Source organism: Myxocyprinus asiaticus, chromosome 19 (assembly GCF_019703515.2).
Source record: "Myxocyprinus asiaticus isolate MX2 ecotype Aquarium Trade chromosome 19, UBuf_Myxa_2, whole genome shotgun sequence".
Lineage (NCBI taxonomy): Eukaryota > Metazoa > Chordata > Actinopteri > Cypriniformes > Catostomidae > Myxocyprinus > Myxocyprinus asiaticus.
In genome coordinates this window covers 3897611-3921740 of record NC_059362.1, presented here as the reverse complement: position 1 = coordinate 3921740, position 24130 = coordinate 3897611, and the positions used below count along the sequence as shown (strand labels likewise).

At 38.6% G+C, this 24130-nt stretch overlaps 1 protein-coding gene across 3 annotated transcripts in view; it reads left to right on the top strand.

The window, feature by feature from the left end:
• Positions 1–9611: 9611 nt before the first annotated feature.
• Positions 9612–24130, top strand: part of tab2 (TGF-beta activated kinase 1 (MAP3K7) binding protein 2) — an 86310-nt gene continuing 71791 nt past the window's right edge. For all 3 annotated transcript variants that reach the window (XM_051644834.1, XM_051644833.1, XM_051644832.1), the window contains exon 1: positions 9612–9873. The gene's annotated coding sequence lies outside the window, so the exon portion shown is untranslated. The remainder of the gene's footprint in view (positions 9874–24130) is intronic.

Genomic DNA, 24130 nt, shown 5'->3' with positions numbered 1-24130 from the left:
GTGACCCCTAGTGTCACTACATCGACACAACGTCGAGTGAGTGACAGATAGGGAACAGGGGAAACAAGGGCTTAAATACACGAGGGAAAACAAGGGAATGAGGAACACCTGGGGAAACAATCAGGGTAAACCAATCATAAAATTAAACTACAAAACTAACACAGGAACAGGGAACTAAACAAGTATTTCAACATAAGTCTAGGCACAAAGAGGGAATGTGACAGAGCCCCCCCTTTAAGGAGCGGATTCCAGATGCTCCACAATGGAAACAGATTGTTCATGGGGTGTAGGGGGAAAGGGGGAAACAGGCAGTTCAAGGGGTACAAGGGGAGCAGAGGAACAAGGCAAAACAGAAGACCAGGGTGGTGCTGGAGGAATAGGCCAGAGTGGAGCTTGTGGAGTAGGAGACTTGGGTGCAGCCAGCTGAGCTGGATATCAAGGCAGAGCTGGAGACTTGGGCAGAACTGGCGGAGTGGAACACCCTGACAGAGCTGCAGGAAAGGTGACCCACGGCGGAGCAGTCCAGGGCGGAGCCGGAAGACCAAGTCGAAGACAGGGAGGCTGGAGACCAAGGTGGAGTCAGAGGGATGGAGAACCAGGGAGACACTGCAGGCTCGGAGGACCAAGCTGGAGCCAGAGATTCAGAGGTCTGAGGTGGAGCTGGGTGCTCGAAAGACCAAGGTAGAGCCGGTGGGAATAAGCACCAAGGTGGAGCTAGAAACCAAAGAGGCCAGAGCAGATCAGTCAGATGGCCAGGAGACCAGAACAGATCAGGCGGATGGCCAGGAGACCAGAGCAGCTCAGGCGGATGGCCAGGAGACCAAGAAGATGACCACAGGGTAGGGACTGAGTCAGGAGTTCTGGTAGGTGGCCACAGGGCCGAGACAGGGTCAAGAGGCCTGGGAGGCGGACACTGGGCAGGGATTGGGCCAGGAGGCCTGGGAGGTGGCCACCGGGCAGGGACTGGATCAGGTGAACAGAGCCGCTGTAAGAGGAGTCTCTGGAGGAGCGGGTGGAACCGCTGGAGGAGTCGTCTCTGGGGGAGTGGGCGGAGTCATGGAAGACTCTGAGGGCGGAGTTGTGGGAGGCTTGAGGGGTGCTGGCAGCGACTGGGAACTTATCTCCGTGTCCGAGAGCACACGCAACAGGGGACGGCCGAGGCTTCAAGAACAGGCTCGTTGGCCGTGGCAGGCGTGGACGCTGGCTCGTTGGCCGTGGCAGGCTCGGAGCAAGGAGCTGAGGGAGGTTCGGAGCAGGGGGCCATGGGAGGCTGAGGGGCGTTTACTGTGGGAGGTGATCAACGTCCTCATCCACCTTACCCACAGTGAAAGGGGAGTCACAAAGTTGCAGAGCCACCTCCACGTAGTTGTACAATGTCCAGCGAGGATCCGCCGGAGGCATCCATGCCTGTAGTGCATGGATAGACCGTCCCTGAAGAAAATCACCAGAGCACGGTCATCATAGTGCACCAAGTTAGCCAGTTCTAAAAACTCACGGACGTGATCCTCAACTGGATGGTCCCCTTGCTTGAGGTGGATAATTCTGACAGCCGCTAGATCCATCTTGGTCAGTCTTTCTATGACGAGGCAGGCGAGGTTTAAGGATCTAAATGCAGCTTTAATAAAACAAAGATAAACAAAGTAACTCAGAATATAAAGAAGCAAAACACAGGGAACCAAGCACAAAGCATAAGGTAACACATGCGACGACTGACAAAGAAACCAGGGGAAACAAGGACTTAAATACACAAGGGAACAAGGAACACCTGGGGAAACAATCAGGGTAAACCAATCATAAAATTAAACTACAAAACTTACACAGGAAACAGGAACAGGGAACTAAACAAGAATTTCATAGAAGTCTAGGCACAAAGAGGGAATGTGACATTCACCAGTTACAGAAGCACATCACTTAACAAATGTGTACTTTTTATATTGTGTATGAGCCTATGTCGTCATGGTGTCTGGCCAAGGTCCAAGTAAAGGCATTTTCCAGGTTCAATACAAATTAAAAGGAAAAAGGGTAAAAGGTTCACCCAAAAAGGAAAAGTCTCTCATTATTTACTGACCCTCATGCCATCCCAGATGTGTATGACTTTCTTTCTTCTGCTGAACACAAAGATTTTAGAAGAATATTTCAGCTCTGTGGGTCCATACAATGCAAGTGAATGGTGACCAGAACTTTGAAGCTTAAAAAGCACATAAAGGCAGCATAAAAGTAATCTATACGACTCCAGTGGTTAAATCCATGTCTTCAGAAGCGATATAATAGGTGTTAGTGAGAAACAGATAAATATTTAAGTCCTTTTTTCCTATAAATCTCCACTTTAATTTCTTTCACTTTCACATTCTGAAAGTGAAAGTAGAGATCTATATTAAAAAAGGATTTAAATATTGATATTGTTTTAATATTTAAATATGGCTTCTCAACCAAAGTGATTGCATGGCTTCAGAAGATGTTAAACCACTAGAGTCATGTGGATTACTTTAATGCTGTCTTTATGTGATTTTTGAGCTTCAAAAGGTCTGATCACCATTCACTTGCATTGTAAGGTCCAACAGAGCTGAATATTCTTCTAAAAATCTTAATTTGTGTTCTGCAGAAGAAAGAAAATCATACACATCTGGGATGGCATGAGGGTGAGTAAATCATGATAGAATTAAAAAAACAATCGAGGTTACTGCAAGGCACTTATAATGGAAGTGAATGAGGCAAACTTTTTGAAGGGTTTAAAGGCAGATTTATGCAGCTTAAAATTTTGTAAAAGCACTTACATTTCATGTTAAAACTTGTTTAATTTGAGCTGTAAAGTTGTTTAAATCATTGTTTACTGGGATAACAGGCTTTACAGCATTACGTCATGGCAACAAAATTGTAAAATTAGATACAACTATACACAGAAAAGGTTAGTAAGTGATTTTTATCACACTAAGATCATGTTAACACACATATTGTTTAGGTCTTGCGGCTATACTTTTGAAACAGTGCGTATTTGAAAGTTTGACAGATTGGCCCCATTCACTTTCATTGTAAGTGCACCAATGTAACTCAGATTTTTTTTTTTTTTTTTTTTTTTTTTAAAGAAAAGGCTAAATACATTTTTGTGGTAATCAACATTGTGCCACAAATGCTGCTGACTGAGCTTAACTTGTATTTAATCCGGAATATTCCTTTAACAATCAGATCACATCCCCTTTGCGATTGGCGTGCATGATGACCCCATCAGAGTCCTACCAGACCTACTACTCTTTACTATTTTTGACACATAGAGCTATGACAGAAGTATTAAGAGTTTAAGGGTAGTATGCCATTCCAAATGTATCCTTGGTGAAGCACAGCACTTGGGCATATCTCAAAATTACGTGTTTAGAGCGTCTTGTGTGATATTCTACAGTTAAAATATCCTTCTTGTTTTTTTTGTTTTTTGTTTTTTTTCCCTTGTGTAAGCCAATGTACCCTTTTTATCCTTGTATCTGACTGTATCTAAAATACTGTGAACATGTCACTTTCACTGAGCAATGTTCTTCAATAATAAAAAAATAATTCAAATGCAGGCAAGATGGAGAAGTTAAGCATTTCTGAGCTATTTCAATGTTGTATATCATTTATCTGTAACCACATATATGGAAATGGCATAATAAGATGATGTGTGGATAACAAAAAACAAATTAAAATAAAATATACTAAAAATATTGGTAAAATGTGCCATGGGAAGCAGTGTAATCGATCACCACTGGTTGTTAGCAATGGTTGGCTGAAAGCTAGCCAGTTAAAGGAATAGTTCACCCAAAAATGAAATTCTCTCATGATTGACTCACCTTTAAGCCATCCCAGATGTGTATGACTTTCCTTGTTCAGCAGAACCAAAATTAAGATTTTTATAAGCACATTTCAGCTCTGTATGTCCATACAATGCAAGTAAACAGGTGCCAACAGTTTGTTTGACAGTCCAAAAGTCATGTTTAGGCAGCATAAAAGTAATTCACATGACCCCAGTTGATCAATAAATGTCTTCTGAAGCAAATTGATAGGTTTGTGAAAATAAAAAATGTTAAAACTTTATTCACTTTTAAAAAACGCTTCCTGCCAGCAGTTGACGCATCACAGAGCTGTCGTGTGACGTAAGCGTGATGGCGTTCACGCGAGAAGTCGGAATTGCGTGCTTTGTTTACAACAGAGGACTGAACGTCATGCGAGAGTTAGGTCATTTCAAACAGCAACCGGAAGCAACGATTTAAAGTTAAAAACGTTTTAATTATTAGTTTGTTTCTTACACAAACCTATCAATTTGCTTCAGAAGACATTAATTGATCGACAGGAGTCGTGTGGATTACTTTTATGCTGCCTAAATATGACTTTTGGACCGTCAAATAGCCAGCAGCCTGATGGCACCCATTCACTTGCATTGTATGGGCATACAGAGCTGAAATGTGCTTATAAAAATCTTAATTTCAGTTCTGCTGAAGAAGGAAAGACATACACATCTGGGATGGCTTAATGGTGAGTAAATCATGAGAGAATTTTAATTTTTGGGAGAACCAATCCTTTAACGTTAGGTATCGCTTGCCACAGCCTGCTTAAATAGTACACGCTGAGATGAGAAAACAAAACAAAGGATGGTTTTGTAGAAGTTATCCTGTTACATGCACTTATAAGTGCCTTTGATGAGTTTATGACATTGGATAGAAAGCTAACTTACCTCACCAACTACGTGTCGTTCTCTTTCTAATCACCACTGAAATAATTTCCACGTGTCCATCCACAAACTCGCTCTTGCCGACTGGTGGGAAGCGTAGTGGGTTCGGCCAATCTGTACCTACAATTGATAGTGACCAATAGAAACAGGTATTTCATTCAGATGTGTAGATACCAGCCACAAGATTCCACTTAACTTGCAAGCAAACATTTCTTCTCGTGAACAAAGTTTTTTGACCCGCAAACTATGACGGTAGAACAGAGCAAAATATCTGCACATGATGAAAAGTTTTGAAACTGAGCATAGAAAAACGAAAAGTTACTCGCAGTGCACATAGTTTTGATGGCTTTTTACTTGAAATGTGTGTGTGTGTGTGTGTGTGTGTGTATATATATATATATATATATATATATATATATATATATATATATATATATATATATATATATATTTTTTTTTTTTTTAACAAGATAATTAGTTTTGATATTAAATACAGTTTGTTTGATTGCACCATAAAAACACAAAGGTGACTCGGCTAGCAAAAGGTACTGCTTTGAGGGCTGGTGATGGCAGAAACTAAGCTTTTAGAAACTCTGAATCACTTGAACCAATTGCTTCACAAAATGATTCACCCTTTTGAAACGCTTGAAACATCGCACGCTGGTGTATGAAGGTAAAATAGTGCCTAAATGATTTGCATGCACAAAGTAGTATTTGTGAAAGCAAAAATCAAATAAATATAAATTAATTGCACATGCACAGAACGTTTTGTAAAGGTGTAAATCAAGTTGCAAACAAATATTGGCAATACTTTAATGCTTTGAACAAGTGTAATTCATGTGTTGTGAATCTGTAATTTCATCTTAACACAAAATAAATTTGGTGTGTATTTCTCTGACTTTTGTGCTTACACTTTTGGCACTGTTTTTGCACCTAAACATGGCCAAAAACATTGCAAACCTGCAATCAGCGATATGCAAGCAAAGAAACCGCGAAGAATCAGTCTGTATGTGTAAAATAAACTACTGTAAACGTGTAAATGACTTGTGTTTGTGGCATAAATTTTTTCCAGAAATTATCCGATATACACTGTTCCATCTTCCCTTTGTTACACTCACACTTTTGGCACAAATTTCTCACTGAAAAGAGTTTTGCAAGCACGAGGGGAAGGCGGGTCTACCTGCTTCTATTAACCAATCAAATGAGGTTTTCATTGAACAGTTTACTCCGACCTGATTGGTTTAATAATGTGACAGACCGCTTCTTCTTCATATAGCTCAGCGTCGTTCCTCTTGATATCTCTCCTCTCTTAAATATCAAACTGAAATATTAATACATACACGTTCTTTTATTGCGAGTGTAAAGTTGAGCTGACACCATTTATTGACATAAATCTCAATCTGGTATTCAAATGTTTCTTCTTGTTGCTGTTCATTATTTTAATTATATTTAATTACTTTCGATTATCATTGGCATGATAAATGGATGGATGGAACCGAAGTCAATGAGTTTGTTAGCTCTCACGTGGATGCACTGAGCAGGCTAGATACTGAGCCATGGGGAGCAGAAAAGAACTGTCATAAGACCTGTGTAACAAGGTAATGGAACTTTATAAAGATGGAAAAGGATATACAAAGACATCCAAAGCCTTGAAAATGCCAGTTAGTACTGTTCAGTCACTTATTAAGAAGTGGAAAATTCGGGGATCTCTTGATACCAAGCCAAGATCAGGTAGACCAAGAAAGATTTCAGCCACAACTGCCAGAAGAATTGTTCAGGATACAAAGAAAAACCCACAGGTAACCTCAGGAGAAATACAGGCTGCTCTGGAAAAAGATGGTGTGGTTGTTTCAAGGAGCACCCTACCCATCTCCTCGCACCACTCACGAAACGAGGGGGCTCCAGTTGACTTCCATCCTCTAAGGATAACCTGTCTGCCTACCATAACACCGGCCAGGATCCAATTCTTCATGTACTTGTCTCCTACATCAATGACTGCCCCCATCACCCAAAATAAAGGGCCTGGGGCAAAAGGAGATCTGAGTACCCAATATGTCGGCCATAAATTCTGGACCCTCAACCAGAACTCCTGTATCTTAATTTAAAAAAGTCTGGGAACCACTGGCTTAAAGTTTTTTTGGAACATTCTTCTGAAGAAAATTGAAAAATATCTTTCTAGGAAATTTCAGTAGACAAAAAACTCCAGACAACATGAGTTGTGGAAAATTAGATGTGATCTAGCTCGAGCTTTTTAATAGCTTTATAGAGTGAATGAAGAGATGAGGCGCTACTCAATATGCGTCTCATGGACCCCTGCCAAGAACAGCCTTATCTCAGCCAGTCCTTTTGAAATTTGCCTCTGGCTCTGATGTCTCTGTAATGGTTAAACTTGAGATATAATTCATTTTGGGTATCTCTAACAGGCAATCTTTGGTCTCAGAGTCTAAATCTGTTATTTGTTCCCAGGCTAATCGGTTTGGCTGAGGGTAAAGTTAAGGTTCATGAGTTTGTATTTTTATTTAACTTTAACGTTGTATTAAAGCGCTGCCTTTGTACTTTTGACCGAATTGTTTGCTTGTCTTTATTCTCTATTGTACAAACTTGTTATACTTGTTATAATGGCTATTATTGTGCATTAAAACTAACATTTAAGCAATATTTTAATCAAGGGATAACTGAGGAAACCCGAGCCCTCATTGACTGGCAGACGGCCAACGAGAGCCTTTTGAGTGATTTTCTTCAAAAAGTGAATGGGAGTGAGTATTGATTTTGAGTGCTTGTATCATTGCCTGTATGTCTGGGGAAGGGTTGGAGCCAGATTTGGGCAGTCTCCATCCAAAATGATTAATATCTTATTGAAGTGGCAGTGTGTCACTCTTTGTTTATGTTTTTGTTAGACAAGCGCATCATGTGCAGATCCTGGATTGCTAATGTACACATCCATAAATGTGCCCTTGGCATCACAGATGCCCTGCAGTAGCTGTTTTCTGTTTATGTAACATTTCTTCTGTGGCTTTGCAGGAGGAAGAATCTTGATGTGGCACCCATCGATGGCACCAGCAGCACAGTGGAATACCTCATGTCCAGCAAGGCGAACAAAGCCGGCCCCCACCTCCATCTCCTCTGGTTTGGGGAAATGAATAGCTCTGTGGAGGATGGTCATCATTTCCACCACGATGTTGTGGACAGTCCTGCAAACTGTGGCTAGTGGCATGGCAAAGATGTCTGCAGTTACCCTGTTGGAGGCTCCACAGGCAAGCTAGTATACCTTGACCAGCACCTCAGTTTTATGGCTCCATCCATGGGCTTTTTGCCAGGGCAGCATCTGGACCAGCATGTTGATGCTGAAGGCTGGTTTCAAGTCAGCTCCAGAAAAGAACAAGGCGAGGATAGGCACATGCTCATTCATTTGTGCATACCTTTGTAAGGGACTTTGGTCCAGTTAAAAAAAAAGAAATCTCTTTTTAGATTTTTTTTTTATTTTGTTTATTAATTGTTGTTATATTTTTTATGTATTTATTGCTTATTTATGTGTTTTTAGTATTCAATATTTATTCAACTTTATTCTAAATATATTGTCTGATATGAATTGTTGAAGTCTACCAGAATTACATTTCCCTCTGACATCTGACCTGTTTGGTCAGGTACTTGCTTATGCTTGAGAAGGTTTCTATTTCTTTCATTGCTTGATAGGCAGTATAAGAGCACCCCTGTGTTCCCAGGTTCTGAGTCAAAAAGTTACTGTAACCTACATGATTGCTTTATCATAGACATGCAATGTCCTGTTTGTGTTGAAGTCTGTCCTGGTTAATGACTAATGATGTATGTGACACAGATGAGGTACAGGTACTTCTTGCATTAATGTATAGTGATGTTTGTGGACCTAACTGTACAGAGTTTGCCAGATTGTGTATCAACCTCTTGATGTTTGAGTACCAAGAAGACAAACGGCAGGAATGTATGTGGAATGTAGGCTAATCCAATATTAACTGTCAAACCTCCCCTGTATTGGCAGTTTATTAGGTAGACCTAGATAAATCTAATGCAGACTAATACAACAGCCCTGCAATAAATGTTAACATTATAACCTTGCTGAGGTTAAGTTTTTTATGTAATCTGTTTCTGAGAGGTGTTTGTCCATGCCATTTATATGAATGAGGATAGACTAAATATTAGAAACACCTCTCAGTATAACCCAGGACAGTTCAACAGCACCACAAATTACAGCTGACACAAAAAATAAATCAACACCTTTCTAAAACATTAAATAAAGACTTTATACAATGTTAAACTGCATTACTTTTGTTTCTCCTCATTCATTCATTCATTCACCAACGTCCACAACAACAACCTTTTTCCCTCCTCTGGCTTTTTATATGTAGGTTACAGGTCTATGAACACTCCACATATATACATATTCATATTTTAAAACGAAAAGAGGCAGGGTTGTGTTTCGTTTTTCGTTTTATTGTCGTATTGCCAAGCTGAGATGGTGACGTCATCAAGTACGCTGCTGTACCAATTGCAGAATAACCGTACTGCGTTCTCCCGTCCTCGGGAGTTACTTTGTACAAGTCCGAACTTGGCGTACTTGGTATTGAGAAACGGCCATGGTAAGTCCATCCTACACAGCCTCTGTTTCATTCCCGTCAAAGATGGCGCTACTGAGCATGACCTTATTAATATGAATAAGCCATTCTTCGTAGTAGGACCTTATTAATATTAATGAGCCATGACTTCTCCAAACTAGGACCTTATTAATATTAATGAGCCATGACTTCTCTATAGTAGGACCTTATTAATATTAATGAACCATGACTTCTCCATAGTAGGATTTGTAAAGGTATGGCTGTTCATCAGCTCCTCACCGTGCACAAGGAAAAAAATCCCCCTCAACTCTCGCGATAGACGCTCACTTGTACGGCCGCCATATTGTGTGACACTATTTTGATTCTTATCTGCTGAAAGCGAGAAAGGAAGAGAGAAAATACGGGGGGAGCAGAGGGGGGAAAGAAGAAGAGCTGTCAAAAGAAATCCCCAAGTCTGTGAAACAGCGGGAGGCGGTGGCGCGGTGTTCTCCGCTCATCGTGGTCTTTAACGGAGTTAGGCCTGGGTTCTGTCAGCAGTCCGGCGGCGTCTCGGGGGTTGAAGGTGGCCGGGGAGCGGCGGCTGACACGGTGAGAGAAACGCTTCAGGGATAGGCCTTTAAAGTGTTTATGGAGTCGGAAGAGAAAGGAGATGTCAAACAATTCAGCGAAGAACGCTTTTGGTGTGTTTTTGCTATTTTGTGACGTGTGCTGTGACCGTATGTGTTCCCGTGCCGTCGCTTTATTGGCCGAAGACGCGACGAGAAAAGTTTGAAAAAGTTGCGAATGTTCTTCAGCCCGTTGCGTCTCTGCATCCGGTTGAAGAATGAACTGCTGTCTCTGATCGGTCTTATTCAGTCAAACGCGTTATTTTGATTTCTTTTCTGTTTGTTGACGTTTAGCATTTCCTATTTTGTGTATTTAATGAGCTGTCTGTGGAGTTTTGAGCTGATGTGTTCGTTAAAGAATGTCGGTCTGAAACTGACTTCTAACAGAATCTGACACTGTCGGTTTCTTGATTCTTTTTATCATTAGTCGACTAAAAGCTGTTAGACAGATAGATCGATCGCTGGGTCAGATCTTTTAGATGGGAAATGGTTCACTAGTTCCCCAAAAGAAATCAGTACTAGGGTGGTTATCAGGCCTTCAAAACAAATCAGTGGTCTGTCAGTGGATGATATTTAAAGAATAATACTGGGAAAAATCAGGGTATATTTTCAAGGCATATTTTCACATTGTAACAGTTCAGAATAGTGTAAAGTGGCGAATGCATTTGTGACGTTGAGCACGACTGAAGGGATGAAATTCAAAGGCAATGGACCAGTGTATTTCACTGTCTTATATGATGGGTTGACTGCAACGTAAAGTAGTTCAAGACACTTTGACAAGTCAAAAAAGTTGGGCCTGTAATTTAGCTCTAATAACTCCCAAAGCACTTTACTGATAACCCTTGTGCGACCTTCGGGACATTTTTGTCTTTTTCATTATTGTTTTTTCGATCATTTTGGCTGTGTTAATGCCAACGACATACATTTTTGCCAGAGGTGTATATTTTTGAGGGAATTTTGATATTTCAACCTCAGTTCCTATAATACATCTATAATACACTGTGTACACAAAATAGTTACACCCAGGACCTTCAGGACAAAAATGTCCCCATTGAAACCCATTAAAACTGCAATACTTGATCCCAGTGCCATTAAAGCATAAAATAATGAATTCTATGATATTCTGCTGTAATCTTGGAGTCTTGGCTTCAAAATTTAAATTTTTTACAATATTTTCCACCAGATGGCACAATTTTCTCGTGTTTAGCCTATGGAGCAAATACATGCTTTTTCCCCCTATTTTCTGTTTGCTGTATCATAGAGCACTGCAGGCCAATTGAATAAATGATGCAGCTAAAATTTTGTTTGTGTGTTGGTATGGATGTCAAGAGTGTGTTTTGTAGGTGTGTATTGAGAAATTTGTGTCTATGTAAAAAAACAACAGTGGCATTATATAAACAAACTGGCATTTAAAGGGTTAAAATCCTGAAAATGAATGAATATTTGGTAGTTATGATCAGGATTGATCTGAGCTAATCGAAAGAAAGTCTAGAAAATCCAAAGCCTGCATAGAGTTTGCAGAGCAAATAAGTCAAAAACAAACTTGAAGTTGCCGAAGAGCAGGTTTATTGACACTTTTGAAAAATAAATTATAGATCTGCACGTCAAAGACATAAGGAAGGAGGAATGCACACACACACGCTGTCGCTCCCAGACACGAGACAAAGTTCTTTACATTGTCTGCGTGCTATTGTAACTAGTCCTGCTTGACCCACTCCGAACGGGACTCGAACCAGCATCTCCGGCATGGGAGGCGGGCACGCTAACAAGGAGTCTGAAGGCTACAGCCTCTAGTGTCAGTTGCTAGTGCACCCCTTGAGGCCAGGAGAGTGAGGTTTACGCATACCACACAACTATCACGTACCAGCTGCTCCTGTTACACTTGCCCGCCTAAACCTCACTCCCATCCGGATCACGGCACCACTGACCCGCTCCGAACGGGATTCGAACCGGGGTTGCCGGCATGGGAGGCGGGCACGCTAACAAAAACAGCCTCTAGTATCAGTCGCTAGTGCGCCTCTTGAGGCCAGGGGAGTGAGGTTTACACATAACGCACAGCTATCACATACCAGCTGGCTCCTGTTACACTATAAAACACGAGTATTTTATAAAAAAGAGAGAGAGAAAAAAAAGTACAACTTCCCTGAATGTGACTGTTTTGTTCTTTAGAACACATGGGATTTAAACGTGGCTTTATTCACAAATTGTTTTTGCGATTATTATGTTTTTTCGCATATATTAAATTTGCAACTTGGATGGAAACTAATCTAATAGCTAATGTAGATACCCATGTTTGACACATTTATCATTGCATAATGAATACTGTTTTGCATATGATTTTCACAAAATAGTAGGCAAAATGTACTGCACAGCATGCAGTAAGCAATAGACAAGTAGGCTATTCCTGTTTGAACATAGCTCATGACAAAGATACATGAGCCTTTGAAAAATAAAAAAATAAATAAATAAAATAATATCTCATCTGGAATTTACCCAATAGTGGTGGGAATGTTTCCTTGCAGAAGAGATTTGAAAGAAAGTAAGGATAAAGCCATTTAGAGAGGGAAAAATAGTTTGAAGAAAACTTGCTGCAGTCAGCAAGAGTAGAGATGCTTTTCATACTCCAGCAGAACAATTACCAAAACATGCGGTACAAATAACTTTTAGCACATTTGAATAAAAACACCTTTATACTAACCGTTTTTGAGTCTTATCTGAAAGGCTATGAAAAATCTATTTAAATAAATCAATGATTCACAATAATTAACAAGAAATATATTGAATTATTAATAATTATATTTATTAAAATGCTTTCGCTGAAAACCCCCCCAGTAAATAACAAGAAATTATGAAATTTTGTAATATGAATTTATGTATACTTGCATTTCCTTTTCCTAAAAAACCCTGTACTAAAATAATGCTGTTTAATCTTGAGATTCAGTTCCTTTTCGTTAATGTCAACAGTTGAGAGGATCACAAGGCAAGAAGGGTGGATATTTCATTAGTAATTAGCAGCTTGTGTCTAAGAGGTTCTCCACAGTAAAATGTTTATAGGTGCAGTACTTTAACTCATTCCATGTGTGGCTGCGCTGCCATGTAAAGCAAACATACAGATACACCTTAAAGGAATTATTCACCCCAAAATAAAAATTGTAGTGCTGTCAATTTAATGTGTTAAGTGCAATTAATTATATAAAAATAACATGTAAAAAGTGTTTTTTTTTTTATACAGTTAATCATGCCCCCAGACCGTAATAAGGAATATTCCTGACATCGGATCAATTCAAGCTTGAAGTACCACCTTCGTGTTTTTGTGAGTCCCACAGGGGCAGTAAGTGCACCTCTAGCTGTACAGGCAATGCTCAACTTTACAAGCAACTAGTCACTCTACCGAAATCAGGCAGCTGTGTTTATGACGTGACGCAACCAAAGTGTCCATCTGACATGTGTACAAAGACGCGTCTTTAGAAAAGCTCTTCTAATAAGCCAAATTGCAAAATGGATTGCTATGGATTGTAGGCCAATGATAGGCTTATGTTCAGTTATATGGAAATAAACAGTATATTGCCTTCTAAAGCCACTTTTTATATTGTCTAATCAGTGCTTTACTCGTAAGCCACAATAATGTAATGTATTTTAATCATATGAATTATTCTTACATTTAAAATCATTTAACCATATTTATAATGATTTAATAATTATATATAGAATTATTTTTATTTGGGGGCTTTTTCGCCAAATAATGATATGCAAGTAATTTGATTAATCGACATGTCATGTAATTAATTTGATTAAAACTTTTAATCAATTGACAGCCCTAGAAAATCTTGTAATCATTTACTCAAACCCATAGGACTGTCATTCTTCAGTTGAACGCAAAAGGAGATGTTTGGCAGAATGTTGGCCTCAGTCACCTTTCACATTCATTGCAACTTTTTTTTCCCCATTCAATGAAAGTAAATGGTGATTAAGACTTTCATTCTTCCCAAACTTTCCTTTTATGTTCCTCTGAAGAAAGAAAGTCATACGAGCTTAGAACAGAACAACACGTGTTTAATGATTTAAGGTTAAATGATGACTTAATTTCTATTTTTGTTTGAACTATCCCCTTATCCCTTTCTGGAAAATAGGGATGGACATTTTGAGTCATTTTGTAGTCGAGTACTAACACAAAAACCCCCCAAATCGATTACTTGAAATTTAGAATTTTAGTTATTAAATAGAGTATGACACACGCGTTTAGGTGCGAGAAGTAGATTCAAAAACTTCAAAATCCAAGGTGGCTGGTAGATGAAAAAATTACCAGCCTGTCAGATTTCTTGCCTGCCAATTTTTATTCCATTTTTCAAGTGGATTTTACAGACATGAGAGACAAATAAACAATACTGTAAGCATGTTTAAAAAAACTGCTTTTTTAAAGAATTGCATTGTTTAATTTGATTATTTATGAAATAATTTCAGATTATTTCCTTATTACAAAACTAAATTTGTATTTTAAACTACATCATATATGTCATATACCATTAAGTAACTCTCATGAGTCTCCTGAGCAATTGGACAACACTGGTAGTGCTGTAGTTGTTGATTCACTAAAAAGAACCGACTCAAAAGAGTAATTTCTTTGGGAATCAGACTACACTGTCACGTGTTATGTCTCACGCTGTAGATTAAAAAGAACCATCTCAAAAGAGTCATTTGATTGGGAATCTGTTTACTTTGGTAGAGCTTTATGTCTCACGCTGTAGATGCAGAAGCAGTGAGGGTTGCTGCGGCTGGTAGTACAGGAAAAACTGAGTATTTTATTCCAGTTTTTTGTCTGATCTATCAGAATCATCATGGTAAAAGAACGAGCGATGGATGTTTGTAATGCTCATAAATATTGGCCACATATGATTTGATAAGAAGCGTCCGTAACCGTCACGTCTGTAACACATTATTATGAGGATTTAAACTAAAGAAGGGAGACCATTTGTTCATCGTGTGTTAGCATTATACAGAAAGGATTGTCTCTCTGGAAAATTATTATTGTTAAAATACAGTGAAAATAAAAAGTCCTTTGACCCCTTTTGCAACCATGAAATATGGCTAGTTTTAGAAATGGTGCACACCTTATGTGAGGTGGATAAACAATGCAATTTCATAATTCCATTATAGCACTGTAATACAGGAAAATATATTCCTAAATTGGACCATTTAAAATTATTTTTTTCCTTTGCTTCAAACTTTATTTTTCCATGGTAACATTGACAATTCCGTGGAAATGTCCATAAGTAGGCTGTAGACATATCTAGAGCCCGACCAATATGGGATTATTGAGACCGATATTGATTTTAGAGAGGGAAAATTTACCGATTACCGATATGGTAGCCGATATATTTCATTTTTGAGCTGTAATGAAAACAGACCTTTTCTATGTAGATTTTCCACTGATTTTGCACCACTATGACTATGCAAATGTACTCAGAAGGCTGCTTTCTTAAATATTTTTATCAAAGAATATTTGACATTATTATTATACATTATCAACAAATTCTAGAATGGAACACTGAGAAAATAAAGAATAAATAAAAATACAATAAATAGCTTAATAAACATCAGTACTGTATGTTTAGTATAAGTTAATTGCTGACCATTTAAATAAAGAATAAATAAAAATAAAACAAATAGCTAAATAAACATCAGTACCATTTAGTATCAGCCAAATGCTGACTATTAAAATAAAGAATAAATACAAATAAAATAAATAGCTAAATAAACATCAGTACCGTTTAGTATCAGTCAAATGCTGACTATTAAAATAAAGAATAAATACAAATAAAATAAATAGCTAAATAAACATCAGTCAGATGCTGACTATATTAAAACTGCTGAGTCAAGATAAACAGATAAGCAGCGGTGTTACATTGTATTCTGCTATACAAGTTCAGGGGAAACTTTCAACGGTGGAAAACCAGACTTCTAAATATTACATTTTATAAATGCAACGACTGGAATTGTTCGGTTGAAGGGGGTACCAAACTGTGAATCCTGAACAAAACAGTTTGGTGAATACATGATAACTCATTAGCTTCTACTCAGCTGACAACAATGAAAGTAGCTACGTGATTAGCTAGTTAGCTATAAGCTCGTTGTCACGGAGAGTAAAAGACGGATGTTGTTTATTTTATTTTCCAGCATTGTGTCTCACCAACTAGGTAACAACATGGCATGAAATCAACACTCATCAGACACAATCCACCACCGCGCCGTTGTCTGTGGAGCTGCAAAAAGATGCTCTTACCTTTCAGTCTGCTACATTACTGATTGCACTGACAAACTATAGCTGGCTAACAGCAAATAGACATGAGTGACATGGTTGTCAGGGACAAGGTTAATGTTATATTAGTTATATTGAAAAGGGAAAATGATGGGGTCATTGTTTAAGTTTCCAGTATGTATTTAACAGACTAGTTAACAACTTACCGTGATGACACCGCTGAATTCCGCCCTGTCTGCAGAGTCACCGTCAGTTCAGCTCTGTAAACAATGGAGACGGAGCGCGCTCTGCTGGACAAACTACGTAATGACACCAATTCTAAAGCATTGTTTTCTGCATTATATGTCTGAAAAAAGTTTTCATATCGGTAAAATATATGCCGATACCAATGTATCATTGAAAGGCTAATATCGGCCGACCAATATATAGGTCGGGCACTAGACATATCCTAACTGAATGAAACCTTATACAGTGCATTCAGGAAGTATTCAGACCCCTTCATTTGTTTCACATTTTGTTATATTGCAGCCTTATGCTAAAATGCTTTAAATTATTAATTTTTTTCCACATCAATCTACACTTCATACCACATAATGACAAAGCAAAAACCAGATTTTTGATAACTTTGTTTCTATACTTTGATTAGAATCCACCTGTGGCAAATTCAATTGATTGGACATGATTTGGAAAGGCACACCAATGTCTATATAAGGTCTCACAGCTGAAAATGCATCTCAGAGCAAAAACCAAGCCATGAGGTCAAAGGAACTGCCTGCAGAGCTCAGAGACAGGTTTGTGTCGAGGCACAGATCTGGGGAAGTGTACAAAAAAATTTCAGCTGCATTGAATGTTCCCAAGAGCACAGTGGCCTCCATAATTCTTAAATGGAAAAAGTTTGGAACAACCAGGACTCTTCCTAGAGCTGACTGCCCAGCGAGACTGAGCAATCGGTGGAGAAGGGCCTTGGTAAGAGAGGTGACCAAGAACCCGATGGTCACTCTGGTTGAGCCCCAGAGATCATGTGTGGAGAAACTTACAGAAGGACAACCATCACTGCAACACTCCACCGATCTGGGCTTTATGGCAGAGTGGCCAGACGGAAGCCTTTTTAAGACACATAAAAAGCACCTAAAGGACTCTCAGACTGTGAGAAAGAAGATTCTCTGGTCTAATGAAATGAAGATTGAACTGTTTGGCCTCAGTTCCAAGCGTCATGTCTGGAGGAAACCAGGCACTGCTCGTCAGCTGTGCAATACCATCCCTACAGTGAAGCATGGTGGTGGTACCATCATGCTGTGGGGGTGTTTTTCAGCGGCAGGGACTGGGGGACTGGTCAGGATTGAAGGAAAGCTGAACGCAGCAAAATAAAGAGATATCCTTAATGAAAACTTTGTCCAGAGCGCTCAGGACCTCAGACTGGGCCAAAGGTTCACCTTCCAACAGGACAATGACCCTAAGCACACTAGGGCTGCAACTAACGATTATTTAGAAAATCGATTAATCTAACGATTATTTGAATGATTATTCGACTATTCGGGCGATTATTGCAATGATTAATCATTAGCTCTTAACAGACTATTCAGCTTGTACCTTGACTTAAAAGTTTGTATTAAACGTGTTTACTATCAGTAAAGAGGACAAAATCATCTTTTAAAAATACCTCTAAATGAGATTTTCTCCCCAATTTGGAATGCCCAATTCCCAGTGCGCTCTAAGTCCTCATGGTGGCATAGTGACTCGCCTCAATCTGGGTGGCAGAGGATGGCTCTCAATTGCCTCTGCGTCTGAGACCGTCAATCCGCGCATCTTATCGCGTGGCTTGTTGATCACGTTACCGCGGAGATGTAGCGCATGTGGAGGCTTCACGCTATTCTCCGCGCCACTATTCTCCACGGCATCCACGCACAACTCGCCACACGCCCCATTGAGAGCGAGAACCACTAATCATGACCACGAGGAGGTTACCCCATGTGACTCTACCCTCCCTAGCAACCGGACCAATTTGGTTGCTTAGGAGACCTGGCTGGAGTCACTCAGCACACCCTGGATTTGAACTCGCTACTCCAGGGGTGGTAGTCAGCGTCAGTACTCGCTGAGATACCTAGGCCCCCAACATTCACTGAATTAAAGGAAAAAATCAATTGTAAGTTTAATTCAGTAACAAATTCACTGCAATATTATATTGTTAAGTGTTTTTTGTTTTGTTTTTAAAAATGTAAAGCTTTCAGAGAATGTATTTTGAATATAAGTGTATTTTGTATATAAGTGCATTCTTTCACTTGTTCATACTTCTGCCAGTGCAGTCAAAATCTGATCTGAGTCAAAGTCAAAATATACTTATATTCAAGGTATATTCTCTGAAAAGTGTCTAAAAATATCTTATATGTTGCTTCTTAGGTAAATGTATCTTGTTTTAAGGATTTTTAGATATTTACAAATATTTAAAGATTTAATATTATTAGGGATGTGCGAGACTAGTCGACTAAACGGTTCTGATGCTGCTAGTCGACACTGGAATTACTAGTTGGTTAATATTTCCCCCCGTTAAACTGATCATCATTTTTACACATTTACGTTTGGCTTTATATTTTTACAGAGGCTGCACTTAAATTACTGTCATATTAATGTTACATATTTTAAATAGAATTAATAATACAAATATTATTTAAAAAAGAGGATATCTCTGGAGCAGATACAAAGTTTCATTTCACCTCAGGCTGCGCGTGCTTCTTCCCTCTCTCACTCACGGCATGCGCAGGAAAATGTCCTCTTGCTACACAAGCAAACTCAGCAAAGTAGTTATGAAATCACTTCGGTGGTGCGGGAATCGGCTTTCCAAATGTTTGAAAGTCCCTATAGATGTGTTCACATTTGAGTCTTCTTTACATCTGTGCATGGTTGTATGTTATTTTTCCGCTGTGCAGGCTTTTTCAAGCGCAGGATAGACGCCTCAGGTGAGTCAAGTCCTGTCTTTCACCGGACCATGTCGACGTGTTAATTTTACCCATCAAAAAATGTATGCTTTTGAGTAAGTAGCCTAGAAAATAACTGTTTTAGACTAGGTATGCAATTTTTTCAACGAGGTGCCGACTGCTGAACGTGTTAAACTATCTTTGATTCTGTGTGCACGTCATGTTTAGAATACATTAGGTTTATTGTAGGCTACATCACAGGCATCTTTTTTCTATCCTATAGCTACTTTTTTTTTTTTTTTTTTTTTTTTTACATCATAACTGTTACTGGTTAACGTTCTTTACCGAACAGCTGTCATATTAGATCAATGGTTAATGCACGACTGCACGGCGTGAAATACGCGTGACTTTTCAGCACATTTTTTTTCTCTCTCATAGATTTGGCTTAGTCTAACTGTTAATTATTTTCAACAATGTCCTGACTGTTTTAATATGTTAAGTAAATTTTACGTGGTGAATTCCGTTTAGAACAGGCTTTTAGGGTTGTTCCATTGATCCTGCACTATTCATTCAATTGTTTTCAATAAATAAGTCTGTTAAATATTCGCTAATGTTGATTCAGTGAATGCGTGTCATGTTCTATATTTAATGTACAATGATCATAATTCAAAGCGAGCACGTCGCAGATTAATGCCCCTTTTCAGTAGAATTTAGCATTGGATTTGGAATAGATTAAGTATTTTAAATGGGTCACATAAAAATGTTTTTTTTTTTTTTTTTTTTTTTTAACTGTTTTCTGAAGGTTGGTTTCTCTTTAGACTGGTTGACTAGTCAGTTACAAAACTTACATTTAAACGACAGTCAAATTAGTCAGCGCACGTCCCTAAATATTATATTCAACATTCTCAGATAACACATTTTTGTTCTGCAGTATAGCTCCTGAAGTAAATGTACGTGGTTTTAAAGGAGTTTTAGATATTTATATTGGAAAACAAGCCAAAACAACAACAAATAAAAAAATTTAATGGGCGAAGACCTCCGTCACCTTTTTATTCACATTGATCCATCTTTAACTCACAAAAAAAAAAAAAAAAACTCTTGATAGAGCTGCATATTGCTGATTTTCTTCATGATTAGATACATACCACAACACATACAGTATGTATTATGATTCACTACGTTACGAGCCATCACGTTATAATCTAGTTTCAGCAAGCGCGCGAGGGAGCACATCAGCCAGGATGCTGTTTCAATCTCTTCCCCCTTAGATTGGGTCACTTTACGCGACTCATAGAAGAGTCACTGACAGCACACAGATATGGCAGTTTCGGAGTTTGTACTTAATTACATGACCTGCTTCCTTATTATTTGAACTTTAATAAAGGATGCATTAAAGACATAACGTCGGGGTGTTTCCTTTAAAGACGCTCGACATGCAAGTTTGCTTAAGCGGAACGGCAGTTCTGGCCCCGCTTTATTTCACAAGAGAGTGCTTCTATATTTATTTATTTATTTTGCATTTTTGTATAATTTCCTGATACTTTGCGATCTACATCACCGTAAGCTGTTTGGACTAAGTCTGGGACTGTGAGCCGTTTTCTCTCCTCAATCAGGCATGAGCTGCAGTGCTCCTCTTGCTCGCCATCATTAGTTTCATATGATCTCATGTTACGTTAAATGAGATCAAACGACTTTTCAACAACAAAAAATGTTGTTGCCAATTTTTTTTATTTTCGACGTTGTCGAGAAAGTGTCAGCCCTAAATCACATAGCCAAGACAACGCAAGAGTGGCTTAGGGACAACTGTGTGAATGTCCTTGAGTGGCCCAGCCAGAGCCCGGACTTGAATCCAATCGAACATCTCTGGAGAGACCTGAAAATGGCTGTCCACTGAAGGTCCCCATCCAACCTGACAGAGCTTGAGAGGATCTGCAGAGAAGAATGGCAGAAAATTCCCAAATCTAGGTGTGCAAAGATTGTTGCATCATACCCAAAAAGACTTGAGGCTGTAATCACTGCCAAAGGTGCCTCAACAAAGTACTGAGTTAAGGGTCTGAATACTTATGTGATATTTCAGTTTTTTCTTTTTAATAAATTTGCAAAGTTATTTTTTTTTGTTTTTTTTTGCTTTGTCATTATGGGGTATGAATTGTAGATTGATGTTAAAAAAAATCATTTAAAGTATTTTAGCATAAAGCTGCAACATAACAAAATGTGAAAAAAATGTAGGGGTCTGAATACTTTCTGAATGCACTGTATGTTACTGACTTGGAATGATCTGCACAAGCTGCAGCTTTGCACCATACAAATAGTGCTCCTGCTCAATATTCCAGGCTAATAGGCCAATCTTTAATGACCATCCTTTAACAGGAATCACCTCCTCATTCTCTTTCCACTTTTTTTTTTGTTGACCAGCTCCTCGAGATCATAATCAATGGATTTATCTGAGTCTTTTCTGCCTCTGTTTTACAGTCTCAACATTCCCCTTTTCATCTGTCAATAGATGTTCGTTCCCCTCTTTAGAGTGCAAAACAGTTTTATTATCAGTCAGCTGAAACTATGGTTTGTAGTGTTTGTAAGAAGAAACATTGTACAAGGGCGTTTACCATACATGTCCACTGGTGAGAAGAGAGCGGAGCTGAGCGGGAGTTTTTATTTCATTCTCTATGAGAGCTGAGCAACAGGCTTGCGCTGTGACAGTGGAGCGGAGGAAGCGATGAGTGTCAGAAAGTTGAGAAATGTTCAACTTTTTGCAAATGAGGTTAAAACCGCCTGGCGTCAGCCAATCACTGTGGGGTGAAGGCAGTGACGTGTGTCATAAGAGTTTCAAAATTTATTGGTAGTGCTGGAGTTGCTACTGGATTCAGTGCTCAGATCACATCATATCCTTTCATTGTGGCTTGGCTGTGGCTGGTTAACAACAGTGTTTTAAATTGATATCATATGTGTACTTTGGGTATTGGAAATCGTTGTTGTTTTTCCAAGCATATTCACCTTATACGCCAGAGAAACTAGCATGCAGCCATCTTGAAAATGTAGTCTCTGAACTTCTGGTCTAGTGTTTTCTATATAGAGTGTTTATATGCGCGTTCTTACGCTGATTACGCTTAACAAGCCGACAACGCGGCTTATCGATGTAAACAGACATAAACAGCTTATGAATAGCCAGATCGCCACGAGCAGATTTTTGCCCATTACGGCGATTTTGCGTGCCATGTAAACACCTTACCTGGTGTTTTTATCAGCTCATCCAATGTGCACATGTGTTGAGCGCATGCCTCTTGATGGTTTAATGTCAAAAGTATTGAGCAATGTGATTATTTCAAATGTCACGTAAATGCGGATTTTTTGCCTTGTCAAATTTTTTAAATAAGCTGATTTTAGAGAGCAATCATAATTATAATTATAATTAGCATATTGGTGTGCATGTAAGCGGGCTCATAGATATCTATGGTGTTGATGTCAAAGTGTAATCATAACTTTAAGCAGAGTGGGGAGATTTTAAAACATGTCATTCACCCATCGCATTATAGTTAAGGTGAGCAGATTTTTTGATTGTTAAAAGGGAACGGGGGAAGGGGTGCCTCTATACACACATACAAATATACATGTGGAAGTGTATTTTTTATTTTATATTCAGTTTTCAGCAATTTTATTCACTTTTAATACTCTTAAAAATGTGGGGTGACTAATTAATTTTAAAAAGTACAAATGTAATTTCCTTCAAAGTTATGAACTTGCATGTGAAATAATACGAGCTGTTAATGTTTGAAATTTGATGTCAACTACACATTTTAACACAAATTATTAACAAGTTAAAACCTACAAAATTAAGCAGAATTACACATATAACAATAAAATACTTGTATCAAGAAAAAGTGCAGTGTGTCATACTGTAGCTGTCCAAACATTTATTGTTACAGCAAAACACCTTAGTAGAAGTTTCACGTAGTGAAGGGGTGATGTAGACTCACAGCATCAACTCTTGGTGAAGAATACTTTGTTAGTGTTGTCACAGTACCAAAATTTCAGTAGTCGGTCCCGATACAATGAAATTTCACGGTCCTCTATACCAATTTCGATACCACATCATAAATATGCTAATATTATAATGTGCTATTGAACACACCAGTTTAGTTATTTTTAATATGAAAACAAACCAATGCAATCCAGCTTAATCTTCAGTTTTCCACCCTCAACATCCAGATTTATATGAAGCCAGACCCAAGTATATTAGTCCTTTTGGCATCCGTATAAAACCCCACTTGGAGAACATGGACATTAATCTAGACATACTAACACAAACCCATCTATACACTATTCCTCCCTGGAATCTGAGAACATTAAACATCATGTTGAATTTGGCCCAGCAAAAGAAGACAATGGTACATCCAAATGAACACAAACAGGAATTTATAGAAATGAGATATAATTTTCCGCTTCATAAACCTGTGTACACAGATGGATCCAAAAAAGAGAACGGTGTATCTGCAGCTGCAGTATTTGGACAAAAGATTTTTAGTGTCCGTATTCCAGGAGAAAGCTCAATTTTAACAGCTGAGGCCTGTGCTTTACTCTTGGCTTTAGAGCAGATAGAGAGAGCACAACAACGGAATTTTTTAATTTGTACAGATTCCAAATCTTGCCTCCAAGCACTTGAATCATTAAAAACTGATCGCCCCATAATTGTTAATATAATAGCAAAACTGAATCTCTTAAAGGAAAAATATTTTAATATTGTTTTTTGCTGGATTCCGGGTCATATGGGCAGATACTGCTGCAAAGAAAGCTCTCACTCTGAGAATTACAGACTGTCAGGTCTCACCATCAGATCTCAAACCCGTACTGAATATGTATGTATATAAAAAGTGGCAAATGGAATGGAACAGCTACATCCATAATAAGTTGTATGAAGTAAACCCAATTATAAATGAAAGATCTTTAACAAGTTTTCCTTTTGAGTGTAGATATGACCAGACTGTTTACACAAGATGCCATATTGGTCATTCCACAGTTACTCATATGTTTTTATTGAAAGGTGAAGTGCCACCAACATGTGATTTTTGTCAGAC